Source organism: Puma concolor, chromosome B4 (assembly GCF_028749965.1).
Source record: "Puma concolor isolate L17-30 chromosome B4, mPumCon1.1.hap2, whole genome shotgun sequence".
NCBI classification, from domain to species: Eukaryota; Metazoa; Chordata; class Mammalia; order Carnivora; family Felidae; genus Puma; species Puma concolor.
The window spans coordinates 90,186,696-90,203,968 of NC_141673.1; the positions used below are offsets into that span (position 1 = coordinate 90,186,696).

The following is a 17,273-nucleotide window of genomic DNA, read 5'->3' on the forward strand; positions in this document are numbered from 1 at the left end:
TAATTTTAATTGGAAAAAGTCAGGATAAAAAATTGAATAAGCATTGCACAGAGGACTCCCATTAGATTCAACAAAAACCGACCACCAACAAGGCATATCATAGTCAAATTCACAAAATACTCAGGCAAGGAGAGAATCATGAAAGCAGCAAGGGAAAAAAAGTCCCTAACCTATAAGGAAAGACAGATCAGGTTAGCAGCAGGTCTATCCACAGAAACTTGGCAGGCCAGAAAGGAGTGGCAGGATATATTCAATGTGCTGAATCAGAAAAATATGCAATCAAGAATTCTTTATCCAGCAAGGCTGTCATTCAAAATAGGAGAGATTAAGTGTTTCCCAGACAAAACTTAGAGGAGTTCGTGACCACTAAACCAGCCCTGCAAGAAATTTTAAGGGGGACTCTCTGAGGGCAGAAAAGACGAAAATACATACATACATACATACATATATCAACACCAAAAGTTGAATAAGCATTATATATAAAATGACGAAGATTAAAAAAGAAATTTTTATAACAGACACATCCACAGTTAGGTATGGAAACTTAGATGACATTTCTATGTAACATGTCTATGTAACATGATGTTGATGAAGATTTATTTTCCTTTGCCCTAAAATTAACAATCAGGATCCAAAATTTAGAACAAACGTATTAATTAAATAAAACGTCCGAAGCAGATCAAAAACAAGAAACCCAAACACGAGCTCAGGGTTGATTAAACAGAAGCTGAGCTGGTTCTGACATTCAACATTCACCCCATCACTATTTTATCTAAGTCAAATAGACAGTCAAGAGAAAGGAAAAGAAATAAAGAGACGGCCCAGGTTATTAGGACTGAATTATTCAAGGTGAATGGGGTTTCTGAACCCTGAAGCCAAGTGAAAAGGAATTCCCAGAGAATCACTTGCCTCGGAAAGGAAGTTATCATCTGGGTGTTTCTGGGGCAGTAGAATCTATGGATTCATGCTGATCTTACCACTGGAGTGAAACAATGACTTCTTGAGGGAGCGTGATGTATTTGGGGGCATACATGAACTTAGACACTCTGGCCTACTTCTGGACTACACATTTCCAAAGCAAGGAGGCATGCCATAGCACTGGTTCCCACAAAGCAAAGACAGACATAGTGTGACTGAGATGAAGATGGCCAGCAACCTGACACTCAGTCCTCACGCAACCTCAAGAGGCACAGAGAACCGCAGTAGAGGTTTCCAGGAGTGATATGTGATAAAGCACATAGGTGACAATAGAACTAGAAGGTATTTTTAGAAAAATCAAACAAAAACTCTTAGAACTATAAAATTACTTGTTGATTATCTCTCACTGAACTGGAGATAAATTGGTAGAGAATACCCAGACAGAAATAAAAAGAGAGAAAAAAGGGAAAAACAACAAACTGGGTGTATTCCTATGAGACACAGTGAAAGTACTAGTAATGAGTAATACTGTACCTATTTAAAAACATAGAATCTAACCATAAGAGACTCTTAACTACAGAGAATAAACTGAGGATTGATGGAGGGAGGTGGGTGGGGGGATGGGCTAAAAAGGATGATGGGTATTAAGGAGGGCACTTGTTATGTTGAGCACTGGGTGTTATACGTAAGTGATCAATCACTAAATTCTACTCCTGAAACCAGTATTACACTATATCCTAACTAATCAGGATTTAAAAATTTGAAGGAAAAAAAAGAGCACACAGGTGGAGACATGAGCTGTGAAGCTGCCAGATTCCCCACTAGCAAAAGAGGTTGGCACCACAGCTCCCAAAGGAGCCCAAAGATGCCCCTTTCTTGGGGGCACCTGGGTGGCTCAGTCGGTAAAGCGTCCGACTTCAGCTCAGGTCATGATCTCACGGTCCATGAGACAGGTCTGTGCTGACAGCTCAGAGCCTGGAGCCTGCTTGGGATTCTGTGTCTCCCTCTCTCTCTGCCCCTCCCCCACTTGCACTCTGTCTCTGTCTCTCAAAAATGAATAAACGTTAAAAAAAAAAAAAGATGCCCCTTTCCTTCGAAGCCAAACACCTCCCCAAGAAAACAATACCCACCATCTCTAGAGAAACTGCCCCCTGAAAGGAAGTGACTAGCAGTGGAGAGAACCAGACCGAGCCACTGCCAGATAGGGCTGCCCTCCCAACAGAACATACTTAAGAACGCAATTTCTCCTACACCTTCTCCTGGCTCACCCAATACACCTGAGAAACCAGTCAGAAACCCAAGAAAGGGAAGGAGAGGTGGTGACCCAGAGGCAAATCATGTCCCTCCCATCCTATCTCTACTCCCTACTGGGGTAGGGGAGGAGTCTTTAGGGCCTAAACCTGTATGGTGCTGAAGGAAGAGAAGGAGATATTTATGGAATTGAAAATGAGACCAATGCTTCACCCTGGGCCATGCAGAATGTTGAATAATGGAAAGTGACTGGAAAATATGGGATAGGAACAAGGTGTTGATAAGCAATGTAGATAAGGAATTCATCATGACACAGAAGTATTGGAGAAAATAAAATCACTTATATTTGTAGCCCACCAAGTTTACAGTATTCAATAAACTAGTCATGTTTTTAAATGTGCTATCATGATCATGTGGCGGGGGGTTTTATTTGTTTCTGTTTGTTGGTTTTCAAACTCTATAGTTAATCGCTTTTAATTTGGTCAGATCAAAAACAATTTTTGATTCAGGATATATAAATTCTTTCCTTTTTAATATATTTTTTTAAATTTTTATTTCTGAGGGAGAACGACTGAGTGTGGGAGGAGCAGAGGGAGAGGGAGACTCTTAAGCTGGCTCAGCACTGAGTGTGAAGCTCAATCCCACAACTCTGGGATCATGACCTGAGCCAAAATCAAGACTCGATAGCTCAACCAACTGAGCCATCTAGGTGCCCCAGTATTTTATATATGTTTTAAGTAATCTCTACACTCAACATGGAGCTTGAACCCACAACCCCGAGATCAAGAGCTGCATGCTCCTCTGACTGAGCCATCCACATTCCCTAGGGATATATAAATTCTTAAGTCCCAGGGTCCTTTATCTGTTCCTATTATTAGGGCCTTATATATTTTATGAACAGGTCTAATTCTCCCCATTAAACTGATGGCTATTTGAGTGCAGAATTTAAGTCTGATGTATCTTTTTATCCCCTAAGTGTAACACAGTACCATGCATATAGAAGGTACTCAGTAAATATTAATGGAATGAGCTATTTGTTCATGTATTTTACTGCTAAAGTAAGTATATGAGAAAGTTGCTTACACATTTATTCATGAAGAGTGATCTGAGTGATGGGTCATTTAGTTCTGGAATTACACTTTGGAGACCTATATGGATCTTCCCTCCTAGGGGAACAGTGGTTAACTAATGCAGTTGTATGAAATATTAACAATCCAATCTAATACATATGCCTTCCAGTTTACTGTAAATTGAGAAAAATGTACCAACTTATTTTAAATTGGGAAAACCTTCAAGTTCAAGGCAATTATCTCTATTTTCAACTTCTCAAAAATAATCCATGTGATGTTGAAACTTGAAAGTGTTATTCATCCTTAGTTATCCTATAATGGATAACTATTGATACGAGAAAGTGTCCTATATTATAAATTATTATTCATATTGCATGTGTCCAAATTAAATTCAAACTTGAGGAAATTAGGTTAGTTTCCAAATCTGTTAGGTAGTGAATTACATTTATTAAAGTTGACCAAGTACAGTCAGCCAAATAGTTGTATGCATATAGACAGCCTGAAAGTCATATGTAGGTTATGTTATGCAATATTTTATTAAAATTTCTGAATGGAAATTCTATAAAACATAATAATTAAGGCCAAAGTGTTATTTTTAATGCACAGTTTAAAAACTATTTCATAATTCCATATTTTAACAACAAAGAAAATTATTCAAAGTCTACAACCAGAGAAAAGCTTCCCCAGACTAAAATCTACCAGGAAAATTAATATATAAACATCATTTTTTCTCACAATTGTTTGCTCCATGGATATTTTAAATATCCATTTTTAACTAGTTCTCTCCTAACAACATACATGTAAAATGACTTATGTGGTTACAAATATTATTATATGTATAAAGAGATAAACTTGGCCTTAAGAAGCATAAGTTATAGATGTTGTATCATCACTTAATTAGTGAAAATACCAAAAGTCTAAGTCCAAATTAGAAACTCAATTCATAATTGTAATAGAATGGTACTACATGAATGCAATTAAATGTAAAATGTAATTTTTTGTACCCTGTTTCTCCTTAAAAATATATTTGGGGCACCTAGGTGGCTCAGTCTGTTGAGCAGCCGACTTCAGCTCAGGTCATTATCTCACTGCTCGTGAGTTTGAGCCCCGCATCAGGCTCTGTGCTGACAGCTCAGAGCCTGGAGCCTGCTTCAGATTCTGTCTCCATCTCTCTGCCCCTCCCCTGCTCAAGCTCTGTCTGTCTGTCTCTCTGTCTCTCTCAAATATAAAAAAAAATAAAATATATAAAACATATATATATGTATGTATATATTTGATCACTAAGCAATGATAAATACAACTTTTTTTAAGGATGAAAAAATTTAAACATGTGAAAAATCGTTCTATATACATATATGCAAATTACACATATGGTGTGTGTGTGTGTGTGTGTGTGTGTGTGTGTGTGTGTGTGTGTGTGTATTTAAAGTCAGCAACCCTAAAGTAAAATTGAGCCATCCTAGGGGTGCCTGGTGGCTCAGTTGGTTAAGTGTCCAACTCTTGATTTCAGCTCAGGCCATGATCTCATGGTTTGTGTGTTCGAGCCTCACATCAGGCTCTGCGCTGACAGTGCGGGGCCTGCTTGGGATTCTCTCTCCCTCCCTCTCTCTGTGCCCCTCCCCCACACACTGTCCCTCTCTCTCTCAAAATAAATAAATAAACTTTAAAAAATATTGAGCCATTCCTATCTGAATGTTTAAGAATGATGATAACCTAAAGCAAAATAAATATCTTCTACAGTAAAAGAAAAAACAAAAAAGAAGTCAGTGTAATTGCTATGATTGGGTTTCAAATCTTGCCTCTACGCTTCCTGGCAGCTAAAAAGAGAGCAAAATGTAATGGTCTGTTATTTAACCTCCAGAGTGGAATTATGACAGTACTCTCTTCAAAGACACATTGTGAAAATATCCTGAGAAAATGTAGGTGAAGTGTTTGGCATAGCATGGTGCACAGGAGATGTGTATTCTCCAGTATTACTACCTAGAAGGAAAAGACAAGTGAAGATTTTCATGAAAGATCTAATTAACGCCACTACCAAATCCTAGGGAAATTTTCCTACATGGATCATCGTATCAGGGACTTAAATGAGTCACTTCATCAAACTTGACTGTGTATACCAGTAGAGTCTGAATTACGATAGTTTCTTTTTCCCAGGAATGCTCATTGTATTGGTGTCAGGCACAGTGCCTTCTACATAATGAATAGTCATGTTTAATTGATCTTGTTACAACATAATGCTTTCCAATAAATATTTCTGGCTATCAAAGCCTTTCAATTTTACTCCACAGTCTGTAAAGTACCTGAGCTACGGCCAAGGCTCTCCTCTTCAAATCTTCCAAATACCTTGCAGGAAAAAGAAACCTAAATTCCCAGTCAATGCCACCTGCCACAATAAAGCACATCTACTCATCTACAGCCAAAAAATGGAACAGAGTAGAATATGCATCATATCTCCCTTATTGTACTGCAAGGTGACATTCTACTTTCCTAAAAAATATGAGAATTCACCACAATGAGACACTACTTCACACCAGTCAGAATGGCAAAAATTAACAACTCAGGCAATAACAGATGTTGGCGAGGATGCAGAGAAAGAGGAACCCTTTTGCACTGCTGGTGGGAATGCAAACTGGTGCAGCCACTCTGGAAAACAGTATGGAGGTTCCTCAAAAAATTAATAATAGAACTACCCTATGACCCAGCAATTGCACTACTAGGTATTTATCCAAGGGATACAGGTGTGCTGTTTCAAAGGAGTATGTGCACCCCCATGTTTATAGCAGCACTATCAACAATAGCCAAAGTATGGAAAGAGCCCAAATGTCCATCGATGGATGAATGGATAAAGAAGATGTGATATAGATAGATGTATGTATGTGTATGTGTGTGTGTGTGTGTGTGTGTGTGTGTGTGTGTGTGTGTGTATATATATAATGGAGTATTACTCGGCAATCAAAAAGAATGAAATCTTGCCATTTGCAACTACATGGATGGAACTAGAGTGTATTATGCTAAGCAAATTTAGTCAGTCAGAGAAAGGCAAATGTCATGTGACTTTACTTATATGTGGAACTTAAGATACAAAACAGATGAAATTAAGGGAAGGGAAGCAAAAATAATATAAAAACAGGGAGGGGAACAAAGCATAAGACACTTAATTACAGAGAACAAACTGAGAGTTGCTAGAGGGGTTGTGAGTGGGGGATGGGCTAAATGGGCAAGGGGCTGTAAGGAGGACACTTGCTGGGATGAGCATGGGGTGTTATGTGTAGGGAATGAGTCACTGAATTCTACTCCCGAAATCATTATTGCACTATACGCTAACTTGGATGTAAATTTTAAAAATAAATAAATAAATTTTTAAAAAATAATGAAATGTAAAGCAAAAAAAAAAAAATACAAAGGTTTCAGTGAACCTCAACTTTCTGATTTTCTCCCATACCTTCCATTCTCTTTATAACCAAGTTCAAATTTGCTATCTGTTTCCTCCTTACACTCCTACCCCATCAGCTCTCTAGTAAAACTACTCTTGCATCACAAGGTCTCAAAGGACCCATTACCAAACCTTATGGACATTTCAACTTGCATGAATTTTTTGACCACCATAAAATATATGTATTTTGAAACACACCCTTTTAGAAATTCTCTCTTCTCATGACTTATATGACATCACATTTTCATAATTTCATGGTTCTCCTTCTATTCCTAATCACTTTCTTTCCTCTCTCCATCTAATTCTTAAATGTTGATGTTCCCAGGAATACCTTCATTGGCTCCTTTCTCTCACTTTTACAGCTTTTTCTGGTCAAATCCACTGCTATGCATCTTTTCACTACCCCATCCTGCCCACAAAGCCCTCGCAGGGCTCCTAATCTGCCCCAACATGAAAGGGACTATGAAAGCTTTGTATCTTCAAGGAGCATGCATTACAATGCAGCCGGGGAGGAGGATGAAGTTAAAATGAAGCTCCCAAAAAGAAATCTATCAATCAATCAATCAATTCATTCTAAGGTGGAAAGAAAAAAAAAAGGGAAAAAAAAATGAAACTCCCAAAGGACAAAGTCAGGAGTCACAGAGAATATGCACTAGGGAATTCCTCTCAGACAGCAAAGGCAAGAGCTACCAGAGAGACTAATGAAGGAGGTTTTCTAATACCAAAAAAGAAAGATTTCATAATTCCTGTCCAGCAGAATTTGATAGCTGCTATGGATAGTGAGGTCTATGCCTTTCTCATTTCCCTCTTTTCTGAATAAGAAACTTTATAGCAGTTTTTTATTTGTTCTCTACCATTGGATTATGAGGGCTTATGAAGCAGAGTGTCTTGGCTTACAGGTTACCAAACCACAGAAAGCTACACCTGACCCAGGCATACCTAGAGATCATGGACTTTTAGTTGGATGAGTAGCTTAATGGAATTTGGGAGTTATCTTCCTTATGGAGGAACAGATGGTGTTTTATGAATGAACAGCGGTATGTTCATAGATATTTGGGAGTCCAAAATGTTGTCTCCCAATATTCATTTCCTTCTTTTTCAGTGGTGATAGAGTCTTCAGTTTGGGGCTTGGCCTGTGGCTTCCCAGAACAGAGACTGTAGCTTCCACTTTCTTTTTGCAGCTAGGTATAGTCACAAGACTAAATTCTGATGAGTGGGATGATAAGCATAAGTGTTTAGGTAGCAGCTTCTGGAAATCTTTTTGATGAGACAGGGCATGTATGCCCTTTGCTCTCTTCTTTCTCCCTTCCTCCAACCTGCTTCCTGGAACTCAGATGTCACCATCCATGACAAGGCAATAAGATATACAGAACTTTTGTCCTTGTGTTATAGAGCACCATATCAGTACAACTAATTATTAGTCCAGCTCAGATTTTTATGTGCAGCTAAAATAAACTTCAGTATCACTTAAGGCACTATTAATTGGGATGTTCTGTGACTCAGAGTAAAACCTAGTCCTAACTGGCACAGGTATATGAAATGGAAAAAAGTCTCTTGCTTGAGCAACTGCAAGAATGAATGATGACATCATTCACTAAGATAAGAAAGGGCAGGTTTAAGTGAAGGATTCAGTTTTGGATGTGTAGAGTATTGGGTACTCCTAAAAATCCAAATAGAGACACTCTCAGAAGGGTAGTTTAGGCAAGAACAAAAAAAAATCTGGAAATCTGTAACATGAAAATGATATATAAAACTTCAAGAATGGACAAGTTCATTCAAGGAACATATATATACACAAACTAGACAGGTAACCATGGTATGAATCCACAAATATTATTTCAGGCCTACAAATGTCTGTCATTTCTCTTGTTCTGGTTTTCATTCTCATGTTTACTCTGTATACACAGTATCTGTGCTGAGCCAATCTCATATCAGATGCAACCTTGCCCCTCAGGAATAACCAGTGGAAAACACTGTTCTAATAAAGTCAATGGAAAGTTCACAGGCTTGCCCAAATCTTATCTACCCTATTTATAGCCCAAGAAACAGAACTAGAACATTTAGGGTAAAATGGGTTTTTTGAATAACTACCATTCACAAACATAACTAAAAAAAAAAAATCACAAAATCTCAGGATAGAAAGTGCCCTCAGACCCTTCTAAACCAACATACTACCATAAATAAAGATTATATATCATAAATATAATTTATTTAATAAGAATCCTAAGTGAACAAATTTAAAAGCTATTCAACATATTTGAAAGAATAATAAAATAAAAAGCTTCTTTCAAGAAATAACTTAGTAAATGTAAAAATGTTGTTTTACGTACTTTTTATGTTGTCTCCAGGTCTTTTCCATTCCTAATATTCACAAAACAAACTCATGGATGATATTCTGACATCAACAAGGAAGGTCAGTTTAAATATTGGGAACCCTCTTTTACTGCAAGGTAATTCAAACATTGCTAGAGTTTGCCAAAGTAGTTTATGGAATCTCCCTCAGAGGTTTTTAAACATCAGTTAGACACTCATTTGAAAGAATTAGTTTAAGATAACTTAAATATACTTCTTTTGCAGCAGGGAGTTGAACCACAAGATTGTTTTACTATGACACTATTTCCTGGCTGGAAATTGAAGGTGGGAAAAGAAAATAGTGACTTTGAAGTTTGGGGTTTTATTATTTAAATCATTTCTTCACATTTAATAAGCTGAAAATTTCACCATTTATGGCATTTAAATATATTCAAGACACTAGTACATTTTTCATGCCTTTGTCAAATGGGATTTATTTAATTTCTGACTAATTTATACTTAGGATTTCTCTGAAGGAGGCATAATATCTTGGTTCTGGCTCCAGCTTTATAACTTCCAGTCAAGGCAGGAGAACCGCAAGACTGAGCTACCACAGTGGACTGACCTCTATTGTTCAAGGACATCTTGGCTTGCCTGGACACTCTTTGATACTTGAAACTAGCATTTGAAGTCACACAGAGAAGTCATCTCTATGGTTTGGAAGCAGTTAACTTTTCCAACCAACAGATCTATGCAGTCAACTCTTGATTAATGGGTTAACGAGGTGGAGAAAAGCAATGACTGAATTCTAAATCATAGACAAAACAAAACTGAAATTAAGCATGGTTCATCCACACCCAAAGTCATAACTTCAACATTCTAAATTAATAACAAAAAAGCACGTATAAAACAGTACGGGGAACTTGACCCAAAGACTTACTCCAAATGCAGCCTTGGAAATCAGGTCTATCATGTGCAGAGTTTACAGGAAGAGTGATGGACTGCGCTCCATACTCTTAATGTTTTTTTTCTCTTTAAAATGAATCTTATTTTTTTCTTTCTTTCTTATTCTTTCTTAAAGGGTATAGGAAAACAAGGTCACTTTATTTTTTTTCAATATAATTTATTGTCAAGTTGGCTAACACACAGTGCATACAGTGTGCTCTTGGTTTTGGAGGTAGGTTCCTGTGACTCATCACTAACATACAACACCCAGGGCTCATTCCAACAAGTGCCCTCCTCAATGCCCATCGCTCATTTTCCCCTCTTCCCCCACCCCCCCAACCCTCAGTTTGTTCTCTGTATTTAAGCGTCTCTTATGGTTTTCCTCCCTCCCTCTTTAAAACAAGGTCACTTTAAATTCCCTGTGACCCAATAAGATCATAATTAGCAACAACTAACTGAGCAAATTACTAAATGGCGAGAATAAAACATTGTGGATGACCACTACAAATGACACCAATTTTAAGACTCATTAAGTGCTTGATACATGAAGTATTTACGTCAGAGTTCCTCTTCTAGAAACAGAGGCCTGCCTTCACTGCACCTCTCTGCACATCTGGCCCAAGATTACAGGAAGCGAAAGGAATAAAGCTCCTGTGAGTTGGCTTTCTAAGCTGCTGCTGCCATATCTGCAGGCTACTGATTAAACTATAGGGCGTTCAGGCCAAAGTACCTTCATCCTCAGTGCTTTCCATCCAGAGAATGTTCCAAAGGCAAACGTAAAGTTGATTTTGAAGGTCGGAGGAGACTAATATTAGGCACAGTCTTCTTTCATGAAGAAAGTATGTGGGGAATTGATGCACATGACTCATTTCCCTTAGACACAGCAAGCAGGGGATAAATTGACCTTGGTCTATACAATCTTGTATTCAATCCCCCACGTCTTCTGTTTCCTGTCCATGTGCCCTGGAGCAAGTCCTTTATTTTCCCTAAGGCTCCATTTTCTCATAAAAATAAGAAAAAGAAAAAAGAGAAAGAAAAGAAAGAGGAAGGGGATGGGAGAAAGGGAAGAGAAAACTGCTAATGGATTGCTATGAGGGTCAAAAAGTTAATTATATGAAAGAGTTTGGGGGGCACCTGGGTGGCTCAGTTCGTTAAGCATCCAACTCTTGATATCCACTGAGGTCATGATCTCACAGTTCCTGAGATTGAGCACCACGCCATGCTCCTCACTGACTGCGTAGAGCCTGCTTGGGATTCTCTCTGCCCTTCCCCTGCTTGTGCGTGCTCTCTCTCTCTCTCTCGCTCGCTCTCTCTCTCTCTCTCAAAATAGATAAATAAAACTTTTTTAAAAAAGAAAAAAGTTTTTTGGAAAGTATAAAAATTACCGAATACAAGGAATTACTATGCTCATCATTTGATTGTCATTATCAATTTGATGTTCTCTTAATTCTGTTCCAAAATCCATCTACACACACACACCTGGAAGTTGTCACTTTTTAATGCAGAATAAAGATGTAATACTTAAAGGATACAATCCATAAGCCACATATATATGTGTCAAGTACCAGACCCAGAACATATCATTTTTTATATGTACATATATCATATACTTAATCTATAAAGCTTTATAACTTCCAGTCAAGGCAGGAGAACTGCAAGACTGAGCTATCACAGTGGACTGACCTCTATTGTTCAAGGACATCTTGAACTTAAATTCAAATGGTAAACAATTTTTATAAAAACTGGGTTCCTAGTGATCATGCCAAACACTTTACATCTTACTGATGCCTTAAGTATTTTCCCTTGAGAGGCAGTCTTGATTTTGTGTTTTTCCTGTCCCATTCTGTAGAGTAATTCTCTCTTTTTCTGGAATTATCAAAAGAATGCCTTAAATAATAGCTATTCTTTACTAACAAAATTTAGAAAAAAACAAATTGACATTTATTGTGCACCAATTATGGGCTAAGCACTTCACATGTAACACTACTGAAAAAATTGAGAAGTCTCATGCTTGCTAAGAAACCATCATGTCTCAGACACTGTAATAGGCAATTTCAACATGTCATTTAATTCTGACAGCAATAATTTTTTAAAAATGCCTATTTTTCAGATGAGAAAAGACTTACCCAAATTCACACAACAGGCCACAAATTCCAGGATTCCACATCAACTTTCTCATTCCAAATATATTTAAATAATAACCAGTTGATTTGTACAGAGGAAATAAGGCTCACAAAATTATTCCTAAAATATACAATTATATATAAAACAACCACGTTAATGTGAATCTCAAAACCAAAGACTTCCAGTAAAATAAAAATAAGGCAGCAGTTGAAAAGAAAGTTATCACATTTGACCCCACCTTTTTTTATTTCCTTTAGTTATATTTTCCTTGGATTTGGGTTTGTGAAGCATTTCTTAGGTTTTCTGTTAGAGGCAGATGTCTGTTCTTTCTTAGGCTGGTTATTTAGAGAGCCAGGAAATGATGAAATTTTACAAGTAAAACTTTACGGATTAAAGAATTTTCAAAAACCTGAGGCCTGCAATAATTCTACTGGCACTAAATCAATCAAAAATTATTTCTTCCATAATTACTATGTTCTCAGCCTAAACAAAATCTCATCTCCAGAGTAGACTAGATGCTTTATCACTTTATCACACCCTTTATGTTTCCTGTGTAACTGTTCACTATCTTTCTGCTGCATGAGGTCATAAACTAGGCTACCTAAGGGTAGGGCTATATATCTGTCCTATTGCCTGCTCTATTCCCAGGCTTTTTCACAGGGACCCAGGGACGGACACACACACATGTGCATGCATGCACACACAGCCCTTACTAAATAATTTGCTCCATGAATGAATGAACTAAAGGGTTTAGCAGTTCGCCAGCCATATACTCCATGGTAGAGCACTTCTGTTAAGTTTTCTAGAGTGATACCCATTCTAGGCAAATTTTAAATATAAACAAACAAACAAAAAACCACCTGGCTTCAATATTTTTAAAATAAAATTGTTGCACATGTTTTGCCTTATCGGAATGTTTCCTGTGGCTTTTCTACATATAAAATGATGAAAGCCAAACTCTCCAAACTGATCTCAACCAAAACAGAGAGAACAGCCTGCCATCACACCTGCATCGAGCCACTTCTGCTCATTCCCAGAATCCTATTCACTCTCAAAGGCAACAGCTTCCTTGACACTTTCAGGATACTTTCCAAATTCATTTCTCAACAAGCAGCTCTATACCTGACTGTTAACTGTTAGTATTCCAAATGTAGCTCACCTGCACACTAGTAAAAAAGGAACTGTCCTGAGACCAAGAATAAGAAAACTACATAGAAACAATAAAAATTAGTATTAAGAATAAACCTTTGCCAGGTTAAAATTCTCACAGAAAACTCTAGAGAAATAAATTCTGATAACTGTTCTCCATTGGTGATCAGCACTATTTTAATCATTTTAAAAAAATTAACTTTGTAAAAGTGCATTGCATGATCAGGTTGGATTTTTAAGTCTAGAATCACTGAAAATGGGCTGCAATATATATATATATATGGAAATCAACATTTCTATTTCCAAAATGCTCATTTTCTATATTGTCACCTTTGTTTCCCTTTACAGGACAGGGTCTTCTCTCAAATCTCTCTCATCACAAATGGAGAATACCATCTCTGCATCTTTTGCAGACAAAGCTTTTCTCTCTTAAAATGATCACGTCCTTCTTCCTGAACCTCCTTCTACAAACAATTCTCTATAATAACTCATTCAGGACTTTTCACCAAATGAGATTTACTGTGTCTGTTTAAAACGGCAATACACATTACTTTTGCTTGTATGGGCAGACTAATGATCTGTGAAGCATATTTTTATATGAACTCGGGATACAAAAATGAACTGCCCTTTTGTGTAACCTTTGACCACTGGCTCTAAAAGTTTTCTCAATGTATTTTGGTAAGACATGCTCAATCTGTAGTCTTCTTTCCTGTGAATTTTCTTCTGCCATTTTGGGGCTGATTTTCTCATTGTGCAATGGAACCTTTGTGTCTACTGGTTACTGGAAAAATTTTTTATGAAAATGAAACTTTCTCTCTGGAAATTTCAAAGATTTGTCAAGATACCAATCTCCAACTTCAAGTTTCTTCTCTTTACCAGTGGTTACTATACTTTCTTTCCTTTAATAATTCATAGTGCTATAATTAATAATTTAACAATAGTAAAGACTTTCTATTTACTTTTCTTTTACATTTTTGCTATGAAACACAACATATATGTAAAAGACTATGTTAATTCTTCATTTACACCCCAGAGAGAAATCATAAAATGATCACTTTTAAAATATCTGCCACCTTAAGAAACAGATCCTTGCTGGTAACTACAGGCTACCTAGGGCCCCCTCCCCAGTTACACCCCTCTCCTTTCTCCTTTCCCCCAAACCCCAGGTCATTACTACTCTGAATTATGTTAATTATTTCCTTGTTTTACACTTAGTTTTTCACAAATTTGTGAATCCGTTAAAAAGTTTTGTCTCTTTTGGAACCACATATGAATGGAACCATACCATATACGTTCTTATGTGATTTGTTTCTTTTACTCCACGCAATGTCTTTCGAAATACAAGCATACAAATACACATAGCTGAGTTCATTAATTTTGAATGCTGTATAGCATTCCAGTATATACACATACCACAACTTATTTATCTAAATGTTTAATACTTACAAAAATTTTACAACAGTGGAAAATACCTCAGTAAATAGGATTTTCCTGGTTATAATGAGTTTGAGCACCTTTTCAGCTGTTTATGAACCATTAGCATTTCCTCTTCTCCAAAATGCCTAACAGTGTTTTTGCCTGTTCTTTTGTCATCTTTTTACTGATTTCTCTACTACTGCCGTTTCTTGCTGTTTCCATTCACTTTATGCCCTTTGTCAATGAATAGGAATTCTTGATTTATAAATCTTTCCTTCTATGGTTTCTACATTTTGCATGTTGAGAAATTCCTCCCACCATGAGATCATGATATTTTTAAAATTCTATGTCTTCTAAAAATTGTTATGGTTTTGCCTTTCAGGTTTATTTCTTCTGTCCTCTAGGTATCATTCGTGACAAGATCCAGTGTATAAGGGATCTAGTGTTATTTTTTTCTGTCATTAAACATTAGGAACCCACAATTTGCAGAAGAGCCCATCCTTTCCCCACTGATCTGCAATACCACTACATCATATATCATTGGTGCCTTTCAATTTCTGAGGATCCTGTTCCTGTGCCAACACCACATGGTCATAATCCCTATAGCTTCATAATTACAAGAATTTCAGTTTCTCCTCATTAGTAATCTCTTGAAATCTCATAGAGTCAATCCATACCTTGCCTTTTTTCCTTCATTTGTATTCTATTATTAGCCCTTTGTTCCCACCCATGAATTTTAGAATCATTTCCAAGACCCTTTGAGACTTTTATTTAACTTCTATTAAGTTTACAGATAACTATATGTGAACTTAATATCTTTACAGTCTTGAATCTTGCTACCTCATGGTAAATATCCCCATATGTTTGAATAACTTTGATATCTTTAAAGACAGTTAATGTTTTTTTTTTTTCCTATAGAACTTGCACACTGTTACATTTATTTCTAGATTTATTACACAACTATTTAGAAATGCAACTGGCTTTTTTAAAAAAAACTTTCTACTGAAGCAGAACATACATACCAAAGTACACAAATCATAACTTACAACCCAGTGTACTATCACCAAGTGACCTTGCCCATGTGACTACCACCCATATAACAATAAAATAGTACCAGCACCCAAAAACCACCAGTACCAAAACCACTATCAACTTCCTCCCTAGGGATAAACACTTTCTATCATCAACTTCTATAGCCACTCCCCTTGCCTGGTCCTCATGTTATATAAGTGAAATTATACATATTATTTTTGGCTTTCTCTAACATCAAGTTTGTAATATTCATCTATGTTATTGCATGTAACTATAGTTCATCCTTTTTTGTTTCTTTATAGTATTACACTGTGTGAATGCATGAATATAACACAATTTATCCTTCGTTGTGATAATGGATATTTAAATCATATCAAGTTGTTGGTTATTACAAATAAAACTGCTATGAATGTTCTTGTATATGTCTTTTGGTAAAATACACATACATACACCTATACTTTTTTATATTTACCAACTCGTTGGATATCCTAATTTTTAGAGTGCTTGTTCAAGTCAATTGCCCCTTTTTTATATTCAGTTATCTGTCTTTATCTTACTGATTTGTAGTAATTCTTAAAGCTCTGGCTATATGCCCTCTCTCAGTTCAATGTACTGCTGATATCTTTTCCCACTCTGTGGCATGCCTTCTATTATATCTTATGATGAACAAAAGACCTTAATTTTGATGTTAAGCAGCCAATACTTTCCTTTATAACAAGCACTTGGGGCCCCTGGGTGGCTTAGTCGGTTGAGCATCCGACTCTTGATTTAGGCACAAGTCATGATCCCAGGGTGTGGGATCTAGCCGCACATCGGGCTCCATGCCGAACACGGAGCCTGTTTAAGATTCTCTCTCTCTCTCCCCCTGACCCTCTACCCAGCTCGTGCTCTTTCTCTCTAAAATAAAAAATATATATAACAACCACTTTTTGTGCCCCCTTTTCAGAAATCACTCCCTACCCCAAGGTCATGAAGATACTCTCCAATGTTATCTTCCAGAAACTTTTGTGCTTCATTATTTACACTTAGAAATAGATTTCACCTAGAATTGATTTTTTGAGGGGGTGCTTGGGTGGCTCAGTCCGTTGAGCGTCCGACTTTGGCTCAGGTCATGATCTCACAGTCTGTGAGTTCAAGCCCCACATCAGGCTTCTGGAGCTTGCTTCAGATTCTGTGTCTCCCTCTCTCTCTGCCCCTCCCCTGCTCATGCTCTGTCTCTCTCTGTCTCAAAAATTAATAAAAACATTTAAAAAATTTTTTAAAGAATTGATTTTTTGAGTAGCATGTTAAGTAGGGCTTAAGTTTTATTTTTCCCATATGGTTCTCTAATTAATTCAAAACTATTTATTTAAAAGACTGTCATATCCCCACTGCTCTGCAGTGGCACATTTGCCATAAATTACAGGTGGGTTAGTTGGCAGAATTTGTGTTTTGTTCTATTGATCTGTTTTGTTTTTAATTGATCTATTAAAAAATATAAGGAGATCCAAAGTTCCATTAACTTTTTAAATTTTTTTAAGCTTATTTATTTATGTGAGAGAAAGAGAGAGGGAGGGAGGGCAGCGAAGAAGGGAGACAGAGAGAATCCCAAGCAGAGCCTGATGCAGGGCTCGAACCCATGAACCATGAGATCATAACCTGAG

At 37.0% G+C, this 17,273-nt stretch overlaps 1 long non-coding RNA gene across 3 annotated transcripts in view; it reads right to left on the reverse strand.

The window, feature by feature from the left end:
• Nucleotides 1–17,273, reverse strand: part of LOC147579289 (uncharacterized) — a 73,067-nt gene that overhangs the window by 53,835 nt on the left and 1,959 nt on the right. For all 3 annotated transcript variants that reach the window (XR_015253769.1, XR_015253768.1, XR_015253770.1), the window contains exon 2: nucleotides 12,036–12,153. This is a non-coding gene — a long non-coding RNA (uncharacterized LOC147579289). The remainder of the gene's footprint in view (nucleotides 1–12,035; nucleotides 12,154–17,273) is intronic.